Source organism: Panulirus ornatus, chromosome 20 (assembly GCF_036320965.1).
Source record: "Panulirus ornatus isolate Po-2019 chromosome 20, ASM3632096v1, whole genome shotgun sequence".
NCBI lineage: Eukaryota > Metazoa > Arthropoda > Malacostraca > Decapoda > Palinuridae > Panulirus > Panulirus ornatus.
The window spans coordinates 21262968-21270843 of NC_092243.1; positions in this window are offsets into that span (position 1 = coordinate 21262968).

A 7876-nucleotide genomic window follows, 5' to 3' on the forward strand; every position below is an offset into this window, starting at 1 on the left:
TCAGGGGAGACACAAGATAGGAATCTAAATTTAGGCTGCTGTTGATTGACATCGAAGGTCGAAGCTAGGACGCCATTTGGTAAACATGAGATTGTGATTGTGATTCCCCGTGGACTCATAGGAATATATATATATATATATATATATATATATATATATATATATATATATATATATATATATATATATATATATATATATTATTTTTATTCTGCTTCGTCGCTGTCTCCCGCGTTTGCGAGGTAGCGCAAGGAAACAAACGAAAGAAATGGCCCAACCCACCCCCATACACATGTACATACATACACGTCCACACACGCAAATATACATACCTATACATCTCAATGTACACATATATATGCACCCACAGACACATACATATATACCCATGCACACAATTCACACTCTCTGTCTTTATTCATTCCCATCGCCACCCCGCCACACATGGAATACCATCCCCCTCCCCCCCTCATGTGTGCGAGGTAGTGCTAGGAAATGACAACAAAGGCCCCATTCGTACACACTCAGTCTCTAGCTGTCATGCAATAATGCCCGAAACCACATCTCCCTTTCCACATCCAGGCCCCACACAACTTTCCATGGTTTACCCCACACGCTTCACATGCCCTGATTCAATCCACTGACAGCACGTCAACCCCGGTATACCACATCGATCCAATTCACTCTATTCCTTGCACGCCTTTCACCCTCCTGCATGTTCAGGCCCCGATCACATAAAATCTTTTTCACTCCATCTTTCCACCTCCAATTTGGTCTCCCACTTCTCCTCGTTCCCTCCATCTCCGACACATATATCCTCTTGGTCAATCTTTCCTCACTCATTCTCTCCATGTGCCCAAACCATTTCAAAACACCCTCTTCTGCTCTCTCAACCACGCTCTTTTTATTTCCACATATCTCTCTTACCCTTACATTACTTACTCGATCAAATCACCTCACACCACATATTGTCCTCAAACATCTCATTTCCAGCACATCCACCCTCCTGCGCACAACTCTATCCATAGCCCACGCCTCGCAACCATACAACATTGTTGGAACCATTATTCCTTCAAACATACCCATTTTTGCTTTCCGAGATAATGTTCTCGACTTCCACACATTCTTCAAGGCTCCCAGGATTTTCGCCCCCTTCCCCATCCTATGATTCACTTCCGCTTCCATGGTTCCATCCGCTTCTAGATCCACTCCCAGATATCTAAAACTCTTTACTTCCTCCAGTTTTTCTCCATTCAGACTTACCTCCCAATTGACTTGACCCTCAACCCTACTGTACCTAATAACCTTGCTCTTATTCTCATTTACTCTTAACTTTCTTCTTTCACACACTTTACCATACTCAGTCACCAGCTTTTGCAGTTTCTCACATGAAGCAGCTACCAGCGCTGTATCATCAGCGAACAACAACTGACTCACTTCCCAAGCTCTGTCATCCACAACAGACATACTTGCCCCTCTTTCCAAAACTCTTGCATTCACCTCCCTAACAACCCCATCCATAAACAAATTAAACAACCATGGAGACATCACACACCCGTGCCGCAAACCTGCATTCACTGAGAACCAATCACTTTCCTCTCTTCCTACACGTAAACATGTCTTACATCCTCGATAAATATTTTTACTGCTTCTAACAACCTGCCTCCCACACCATATATTCTTAATACCTTCCACAGAGCATCTCTATCAACTCTATCATATATATATATATATATATATATATATATATATATATATATATATATATATAATTTTTTTTTTTTTTTTTCTTTCTTTTAAACTATTCGCCATTTCCCGCATTAGCGAGGTAGCGTTAAGAACAGAGGACTGGGCCTTTTTTGGAATATCCTCACCTGGCCCCCTCTGTTCCTTCTTTTGGAAAATTAAAAAAAAAAAAACGAGAGGGGAGGATTTCCAGCCCCCCGCTCCCTCCCCTTTTAGTCGCCTTCTACGACACGCAGGGAATACGTGGGAAGTATTCTTAATCCCCCATCCCCAGGGATAATAAGAATGTGTGGAAGTCGAGAACATTATCTCGGAAAGCAAAAATGGGTATGTTTGAAGGAATAGTGGCTCCAACAATGTTGTATGGTTGCGAGGCTTGGGCTATGGATAGAGTTGTGCGCAGGAGGATGGATGTGCTGGAAATGAGATGTTTGAGGACAATGTGTGGTGTGAGGTGGTTTGATCGAGTGAGTAACGTAAGGGTAAGAGAGATGTGTGGAAATAAAAAGAGCGTGGTTGACAGAGCAGAAGAGGGTGTTTTGAAGTGGTTTGGGCACATGGAGAGGATGAGTGAGGAAAGATTGACCAAGAGGATATATATGTCGGAGGTGGAGGGAACAAGGAGAAGAGGGAGACCAAGTTGGAGGTGGAAGGATGGAGTGAAAAAGATTTTGTGTGATCGGGGCCTGAACATGCAGGAGGGTGAAAGGAGGGCAAGGAATAGAGTGAATTGGAGCGATGTGGTATACCGGGGCTGACGTGCTGTCAGTGGATTGAATCAAGGCTTGTGAAGCGTCTGGGGTAAACCATGGAAATCTGTGTAGGTATGTATATTTGCGTGTGTGGACGTATGTATATACATGTGTATGGGGGGGGGGGTTGGGCCATTTCTTTCGTCTGTTTCCTTGCGCTACCTCGCAAACGCGGGAGACAGCGACAAAGTATAAAAAAAATATATATATATATATATATATATATATATATATATATATATATATATATATATATATATATATATAGAAACAAATAAGAGACACGTGACTTCGTAAATGTAGAAATACCATGAGGAAAAGGAAACACGAGAATCGAGTTTGCTTTTTTGCATTACATCTTTTGAGGACTCCTTCTAGAAATGAAAATATATTCAATAGTAATTATCTAGGGAGAAGTGGAGGAAAAACGTACTGGGGTGAAGTGACTGTGTAATTAATTTGAGAGTAGGTTTACACTTGGGTGTTTTTTGACCCACCCTAGACCTGAGCTTTACGTGATATATCCGGTATGAACTTCATCAGGTAATCCTGGATATAAGGTTGATTTATATATTACAGCTAAGACTAAAGAACACTTGACAAGTCGTCTGAGAATTTTTTCTACTAGTTTTATTGATACTATTGACGGATGAAACTGATTTTAAAGTTGTAATGTTATGAACCTCTTTCTTAGATTTCATGAACATATTACCATTAGCTTTTCTGAAATGATAAAGAAAAACAATCTTTTCCATAATATGTCCCAAGTTTTGACTGTAATATGTATCATGATATAAAGAGCATGTAAATTACCTGCATAAATTGGCTCCTAAATTTCCAACTAATATATTTTCTTGAATTTTTACAATTAAGATTTCGAAAAATCGGCCTCTAAAGTTTTGCGTACATCTCTGCCCTTACTTTTATATGATCATGTTTTCCAGTGACAGTAAGGTATCAGAAGCTGATTTAGGTAATTCTACATAATACTGAACTCAAAGAAGGCTCTTGGTCTCCTCCTCAAGGTCGTTGGATTTTCCTCCACCGCCTCTTCCTTGGAGTCACGCATTTGCCAGGAGCAGAACTTGCTTTCCAGGCGACTGTAATAGTCTGGAGTTACTTCTATGACACGCACATCCTCCAAGAGCTGAACAAACTTAAAAAAAAAATCATGTTAGCAGCGTAAGAAATTTTGACAGAAAGCAGATTTTGATTTCCTGGCAACAGCAATATTCAGGAGTTTCTTCTTGGATTCACGCATCCTCGAAACGCTGAACAAACTACAAGATTTGATATAAAACAGCGTAAGAAATATTGACGGTCTGCGGAGACCCTGTGAGCCCTGTGCAGTTAACCTTAAAAGCTCGATTTAGAGGGCGAAAAAAATCTCATTTATAATAGTCTATCATACTAACACAAGGAATTCGTTTTCTGTTAACCATAGTATCAAAGAAATTAACTTTTAGGGTGACTTACTCGAAAAAGTCAGGAACTTCCCCTTTAAATGAATTCAGCATATCATCATTCTGGTGTTTAATTGTGCTATATTCAATTATATTTCTTTAATCCTTCTCATTCACTCTTAGCAATATCCCTTGCATTTTTCCAGTCAGCTAAGTGATTATTTTTATCAAGACGTACAAACAAAGCATGGATTGTTGGCCAGTACTTATACTGTACTTATACTGTTTTATTCTACTATCAATTTCCATGAATATTTCACCTATATAAATTTTGCTGCAATATCTACGCGGAATTTGATAATTACAACCAGTGACCTCAACAGGAGAATTCTTGATTAGTATACCACTAACACTTCAACCGTTAGTACATAGAAAAAATATAGATTTTTTTCCCAGAAATGAACTAATCGTTTACAGACGGTCACCATAAGGTAAAATTGATAGGTTTTTGTATTCTTCTCTATTGTAGACTCACTCTTATTTATGAAAGGTCTTTGCTGCTCTGAGTAAGTTTTTGATTAACCACTTAGGGCACAGCAATTTATGGCCAGTGCTGTAAATAGTGTCCATTTCCTTATCCATGAATTGAGGGTTACATATGCACTAAGCTCTTAAGAATATCGCTGAATGAACAGACTATTTCATCCGTTCATGGGATACAGAATAATGATATACATATGAGCAATTATTTGCTGAAATCATCATATTTAAACTTTCTGGGGACATTGTGGATCTCACAGTCTAGAAAAGGCAATGGAAAATCTCCCTCTTTTTCAACAGTAAATTCTACTAAAAGAACAAGATCATTCAGTAGAGGAAGAAATTTATTTGAATGTTTGTCACCTGGCCAGAGACACAAAACATTATCCACAAACTGATACTATCTAGACGTTTCAGGTAAGATATTTTTGAGGGTTCTTGTTTAAAGGAGAGATTTCATGCATAAAGCACTAAGTAACCTCTCATGGACATACCAGATTTCTGTAGATAGTCTTCACTACTGAATTCAGATTTATCTTCCTATATACAAATTATAATTAAGTCTAAGAGAACTTAACAAATCATCCACAGAAACATTAATGAATAGAGAAATATCATCAAAATCAACAACTTTGAAATGATTTACATATGTTTTATTCTCAATTTCTTCCATTCATGCACTCCGCCAAACTCATTCATCATCTCATATAGTTTCTCACTCGAATCTACCACAAATACTGCAAGCAGCAAGTGACTTACTTCCGCTTCCCGTGTCAGCGAGGCAGCGCCAGGAAACACTGTGGGAATGGCAAACACACACATATATACATCATACAAACCTCCAGCAGCCAAGATCGAACCCGGGACCCCTGTGCAACAGGCGGGAGCTCTACCGCTAGCCTATGATCATCTTCATGGATTCCCAATTAGTGATGGGACGTGCAGGAAAGTCTAACTACAACTACAATAGTGCATTCTTTTTTTTTGTAATTCTAAAAACTACAGTAAGGGTGTTTGTCGGTTGGCGATCTAACCACATGTTGATAGTGAAAGAAGTTGTTGATTTAGGGAAGGAGTGTATGGACACAATAAGGGGAAAATTTAAAGATCAGATTGCTGATAGCACAGACAAAAGTAAGTTAAGAGGTGGCAGTCAGATGATGGTTCGAAACATAACTTACCTACCAATTGAATGCACAGTGACTTCCCAGCACAGCTCACCTTCCAGTGCGGCCTGTTGCACGGAATCACTGGGCAACCCCGCCAAGGTGTCCACCGTCCGTCCGACAACCCGACCTCAGGAAGTGGTGCCTGCCCTTGGAGCCACGGGAGAACAGCCTAATCCCGCACACCCCAAGCACACAAAAGGGGAGATGACCTTCGCCTTCCCGATGGCCGACACCAGATGGACAAGGCAGGTCCGATTGCTAACCTGTGCTCTTGGACCACATCCGGTGAAGCAAGTGGGTCCAGGTTAGGGCTTTGACGGTGCACACCTCAAGGTCCAGGTACGTCAGCCCTAACCCTCTGAGAGCACTCGCATTTTCTTGGCACCATGCGCCACGCGAGTTTAATGTGGCAGATGTCACATGCACGGTGCCTTTACCGGTAAAGTCCCGTACGCCTTGCAAGACTTCCGGGGTGCCGTAATAGCTGCACTTATATTGATGTGCAGCCGAAAGTGCGAAATGGACCCCAGAGACCTGCGTGTCCATTATATAGGCCTCTGCACCTTTGGAAGCCACGATGTCCGGCTTCCTAAAGGACCCCACAATCGGAATGCGCGGCTCGCAGGACATCTCGTAACCCTTCTGTCTCAGTCGTCCGGCCAAATAGGCACTGATGTTGTCGTGCCTCTTTACCCTCCCGCCATGAGTACGGGGTCACATCTGTGCGATGTGCCCGAGCATACCCGGCTTCTGACAGGTGTCACAGAGGCCGTTGATCTCGGGCCGGCCTCTGGACGCTCTGGCAGGGGTGGGCAAAGCGCCAATCCTCACTTGGACAGCCTTCACGTAGTCAGAACGGGACAGGAAACGGTTCCCGCTATTCACCCATCTACTTACCTGAGGCACGGCAGCAGATGGAGCGAGACCCGCACCGTCAACGGTGCTGACCAGATTGGCCCTCCATGCGTGATGGCGTTCGAATTTGTTACCCGCCTGCCGACCAGCAGTGCACGCGGGTCCAGTCCAGCGAGACAGCTTCCTCATCACTGCAGGCTCCCGGACTGCCGCCTGAATCACCGGGTCGGTCGAGGTGAGTAACTTCTCGAACCTGGCTTGTTTATTCAGCCGGACGGTCGAGGCAAAATCTGGTATACCCAGCCCACCATCTCCTGCCGTCGAGTGGAAGTATGCGCAAGGCACGTCATGGGCTAGGCGGAGCCAGCGGCGAACCGCCACTCGCACCTGCCTGTCAATGCGTGCCAGTTGCGTCTTATAGACTTTCCCCAACACCAAGCGATGCATGAGCTTGGGCACCAGATGTCCCACAAGCAACGCAATCCGTTGTTGAAGTTTTAGAAGGGCTCTGGTGATGTTATGGAGCCCCTCTTCTAGCAGGGCACCGTAGGACTTTAGCCGGCCTCCTGCTCCCACAAGGATGCCAAGGTACTTGTAATCGTCCTCAGCACTCATGGATCCGACAGCGCTACCCAAGACTTGGAACGTCTTGTTCTTATTGACGTACCAGCTCTTGCGTTTGCCGTCGATCTCCATGCTGAGGGTACGACTTTTCTCAGGGTTAACTTGAAGCCCATCCCCCGCGAGGGTCTCGGCCATCACGTCAATTCCCTGTTGCAAGCCAGTGGGCGTCTGTGCAACCAAGACCAAATCATCGGCAAATGCCAGTGCTGAGACCTTATGGTCTCCTAACCCAACTCCTACACTTGTCTCCTTTACCCTTGCGATTCCCTCGTCAATCACAAGGTTAAAGAGAATAGGTGATAGTGGGTCACCCTGCTTGACCCCACGCGTCATATCTATTATTCCCGACATCTCGTAGCTACCTTCGATGTGTGTGAAGGCTCGGTCATACGTCGACATGACATATGCCCTAACGAGGGCTGGAATGCCCTTCCACGACATGGCCCGCTCGATAGTGCTATGATTAACACTATCGAATACTTTGGCCATGTCGAGGAATGCCAGGTGCACACCGTGGGCGTGTGCCCGCTCACGACCGACGATCGCATCCAAGATCGTGAGATTCTCAAGGCATCCGTCCATAGGGACGAATGCCTTTTGAGCTTCATCGATCTGGACGAGGCTCGACATGCGGCTGCTCAGTATCTCGTGGAGCAGACGGACTACGGCACAAGAGATGGTAATTGGCCTGTAGTCCTTGGGTTCAGTTGGGTTAGGTACTTTTGGTATCAGCACCATACGATTTGCCTTTAGTGGTTCTGGCAATGCAGACGTAGCTAGCCACAGG